We start from the raw sequence: 4,786 nt of genomic DNA, 5'->3' as shown, positions 1-4,786 counted from the left end.
GAAAGTTAACATATTTTTAGAAAGGGATGTATTTTAGAAAAGCATAAAAATTATTTCCCAATTCGTACTGCTTTAAAAGTTCATAATTAAATTTATTGTAAAGCTGTTCTTATACAGAGAAGAACCAATCGCAAAGCAAAATAGAATCAGAGTTTATTTATTTGTATTCAATTCCAGGGCTTCAGTGAAACTACATAAACTTGGCTCCTGAAAATCTCAAACACAGGGTTGGGTCAAGGAAGCCTATATAAAAATTCAAGATAATGACTACCATGGATAAGCACAGATTAATATTCACACTATATTTTGTAAATATATTTTGCTATTATCTAGTTTAAGGGATGAGATTGGACTCAGGTATATAATCAAAACTCTTTTATTCTTTTCAAGAGGGTTTCCTATGTATTATATTAAAAGTTTATATGTTATAAAATGAAAATTAGACATTTGCCCAAAATTCACCTTTGCATTTCTGATTGAACTCTCTTCCAATTAGCCATCATACTCTGTAGGATGTATCTTATCCAATTGATTGGTCTTTGTTCTGCAGAGCAGGGCAGTGAGTGAGAATAAGAGCCAATGAAGTAGTTAGGTCTGGGCAGAAAAGACCACCAAGTGCATGAGGAGATGGAGAGATAAACGGATAACCAGGGCACAGCATTGAAATGAGAGAACAGAACTTGAGACAGAGAATTTGGTGAGGATGAGATTATTTTGCATTTTATAAGGTAGTGGGGGGAGGAAAGAGATTTTAAGAGAAGTTGCTTTATGTGTATGGATTTGAGAGAAATGAAAATAAGGGTTTTAAGAAAATTTGTGCATTATCCGCTGAGATTTTTCTTGAGTAATAACAGGATGTCTATTTTGTTTCCAAATCAAATTGGAGACCAAATTGTTTTGTCTCATTTATTCGATGTATTTATATATTTTAGCATTTACCGCCAGCCAGATAACACATATTTCTAAATATTTTCCTTTTACATATTTCTTAGTTATTGTATACTGCAGCATTCTTTTAAAATTTTTCTGTAAAGAATATTTCAAAGCTTAATTTTAAGAGTTGTCCAACTTAAATGAAATAAATATTTTTAAAAGGAATTACTTCTGAAGTCCATAAGGGAAAAATACATATTAGTTTCCGTATGGAACAACAGATTTTTTGTTTTGATGCTTAATGACCTCTGAATTTTTTATTGGCCTCCGACTCCCTCCAAGGGGTGTTCCACTCCTGCTGCCTTAACGCCTTGGAACTCTGGCGTCATTGACCTCAGTCACCCCTTTGCCATCCACTGTCCTGCGGGTGGCGGTCTTCTAGATGGATTGCATGCAGTTGCAGTCCAGGGTGTCACCATGGTCGAATTCCTCCCCCTCCTCCAGCAGGTGGAGATTTCAGCCTCCACTTGACCTCGTCGTTCAGCAGGGACTCATACTCCTGGGTCTGGCGCTGCCCCTCTGCCTGGGTCTGGGCCAGCTCTGACTCCAGGTGCAGATAGAGCTGTTCTATCTGCTTGGCAGAGAGCGCCTCCACCTCCTTCAGTTCTCCAAGCTGACCTACAGATTTTTCATGGAGTCCAGGTAGATCTCCAAGGACTGGACTGTATCTCAGCTCCGTGAATGTCATCTGAGAAGCTCCGATCTCAGCTATGTGTGAGGTGACTGCTGTGGCGCTCTCCTTAATCTGCTGAGATCAGTACTTGTCTAGCTCCTCTCGGTTCTTCCAAGCCAGGTCCTCATACTGAGCCCAGATGTCCACCATGATCTTGCTGCAGTTCTGAGATTTCAGGGCATCCAACTCCATGGTCACACCCCGAGTTGGCAATCTGGTTTTGTAGACCATTTACTTCCTCCTCATGGTTCTTCTTCATGAAGAACAGTTCCTCCCTGAGAGCCTCAATCTCTATCTCCAGCGTTTGGATTGCTGGATTACCAATTCAAGTTGTTTATATTTATTGCTAAAGAAGCAACGAGAACCCCAGGAACTGTTAAAATTTTAAGTAATTTTTGAAAATTATATTACGTTATTTCTGAAATATTTTCTTTTAGGTGAAATAAATAAAATTTGTATGTTGTCAGAATGTGAAAAAAAGAGCTCCACCCAAATGAATTCTATAAAGAAATTATTGCCTTAGGTATAATTTGCTAGAGAAATATTAACTTTTCTTAATTGAACTTTAAGAAGTTGTTGCTAGATAATATATAGCAACTACATATATATATACACATATAATCTCACAAAATATAGTAAAGTATATATAATATATTGTTAAAAACTGTCCCAACATTTTTTTTAATTCCTGGGTCAAACGGTGTTATGCAAAGAAGCTTCAGGGACAAAGATAATTATGACACATGCATTACATGAAGTATTATATCGATAAGAAGTAATATTTTGTGGGTATATTTTAATATATATGTTTACTTAGAAGCAAAAAGGCTTTTTGAAAAATAAAGGAAATAAATTGAAATGTCCTACTTTCTGGTGGAAGCTATTTTTTTCAGAACACTATTCCCCAGTGCTATCTAACTTCGTACTGATTAGTAAGCATTGCTTATCACCCACCTCCTTAATTTTCCTCCGCATGCGCAGTGAAAGTTAAATGTTCACAACAGACTCTGATCCACTGTGTCACACATCTTTCACTGTAACCATAACAACTCGATAGTTACACTTCTCATTTTCTAATTAATCACATTTTTTTGTGTGGTTGCGGTGATTTTGCAATTATTGTTGTTTGTCTCTTATCTCTTAAACCAAACCATATGTTCCTTGAGGATGAAAACTTCCTGTTGTTACTTACTAAAGCAAAGCATCTAACACAAAACTCGATACATTTGTCTGAAGTGAATTTTTAATGTTTTAGAAAAGATCATTTTAAAAAAGCTGCACTGAAAAATATGTCATCAATAAACTGCCTATATTCTGATATTTTTAAAAAATTGATTAACAAGATTTTTATCAAGTCCTATTTTTTTTTTTTTTTTGCTGAAATTACAGGTAACATCAAGCGAAATAATTAACAGTAGTTGTGGTAGCAAGCAATTGCAAATTCTGTCTCTGGTCTTCTAGTGGATTCCTACAATCCATTGTTCACTATGGAACTAGAATAATCTTTTAAAAATAAAAATTGAACTTTATGTTTTTCTGCTTAAACACATATTTATAGAGATCCCCTGCATGCCAAGCTCTGTTCTAAGTACTCTACAAATATTAGCTCATTTAATTCTCATAATAACCCTATGAGATTAATGCTATTGTTATCTACATTTTAAAATGAGGAAATTGAGACACACAAAAGTGAAGTGATCTGCCCATATAACACAGGCAGGAAATGGTAGAGTTGGGATCTGCACCCAGACAGGTTTGCTTCAGAGGTCACGCATTTAACACCAGCTCTACACTGCCACACTCTCAATGAAAGCCCTCAGTAGTGTCCTATCGTGCTCAGAATGAACTCCTTACTGAGCACCCAGGTAGTCTGATCCCTGCTGATCCTTCCAAACTCATCTCTTCTGCTTCCCTCTTGCCTACAATGTTGCAACCACACTGGCTTTTTTTTTTTTCTTTCCTGTGACAAACCAAGTACTTCCAGCCTTAGGGTCTTTGCACTGGCTGTTCCCTCTGCCATCATACTTATCTTCTTGATTAGAGTGTAAGTGGCTTCTCCTTGGTCTTCAGATGCCAAGATGCCAAAAGAGACCTTCAGGATCACAAACTGAAAGAACCCTCCCCATTACTATCAATAAAACAACATATTTTACATATCTTTGTGGGAGGCACAACCCTCTGATATTTTTCCTGGTTACACATTTATTTACTATCATTTTCTTTTTCTCCCACAAGAATGAGAGATTCATGAGAACAGGGACCTTGTCTCATTCATAGTCCCAACTACATGGTTTTCCAACAATTTGACATCATAGGACATCTATATGATACGATAAAACTTGTTTGGCATATTTGGGTAAATTAAAGGGGATAAGGTACACTTATATGGGCTTTAATTTTAAAAATTGTTATATAATTATAAGACAAATATGATACAAATACCAGAAACTACATTACATATTAAGCTTTTGTAAAATTTTCAAATAAAATGTTTATAAATTTTTAATATAAAATGCAACCTGGTTTTCATGAACATACTGTTTTATATTGGGTTTTATGCTTGAAATAAAAGCAAAACGTCTGATGATATTTTAATGATATCTTCAAATTCTTGATAGTATCAATTAGAAACTTTATCACAAAAATAGGATTAAAATTTGCAACAGAATATATTTCTAGTAATTAGCAGATCTTTCTTATCTTAATTAATATGTTTTGTAATGCAAATATTAAAACTCTTTTATATCCAGTGTTTCAGAATAACAAACTCTAATTTGCGGAATGTATGTGCATCATCAGAGCAGTCATCCCCAGCTACCCAGGCTGCTGTAAATGAGCATATTTGCCATATGTGAAGACAGACTGACGTTCAGTGGTGTCACTTGGTGCTCTACCCCCTTGGGATCCGCAACTGGCTTCTTTGCTTCCCCTTCTCTGATGGGCTGCAAGTTCAGCGGCGCATTCTGCTCCATGGGGATCAGGATCATATAGTCTCCAACAGTTCAATGGGTCACATGTTCACGAGTAGAAAAGAGCTCTTAGCTAACTGTCTATGTACTGGATTTTCTAACACCACAGGACAAGCTCAGCTGGGGCAAATCTGTGAATGCTGCTTGTGGCTTCTCGTGAAAACTGTATGAGATGCCGCTGGGTGCACCTCTGAGGATCTCTAGAGGAGGG

The 4,786-nt window shown here is 36.4% G+C and overlaps 1 pseudogene; it reads right to left on the bottom strand.

The window, feature by feature from the left end:
• Positions 1-1,236: 1,236 nt before the first annotated feature.
• LOC120586099 (keratin, type I cytoskeletal 18-like) lies at positions 1,237-4,578 on the bottom strand (annotated as a pseudogene).
• Between the last annotated feature and the right edge of the window lie 208 nt (positions 4,579-4,786).

Source organism: Pteropus medius, unplaced genomic scaffold (genome assembly GCF_902729225.1).
Source record: "Pteropus medius unplaced genomic scaffold, Ma_sr-lr_union100, whole genome shotgun sequence".
Taxonomy (NCBI): domain Eukaryota; kingdom Metazoa; phylum Chordata; class Mammalia; order Chiroptera; family Pteropodidae; genus Pteropus; species Pteropus medius.
This window is presented reverse-complemented; position numbering and strand designations above follow the sequence as displayed.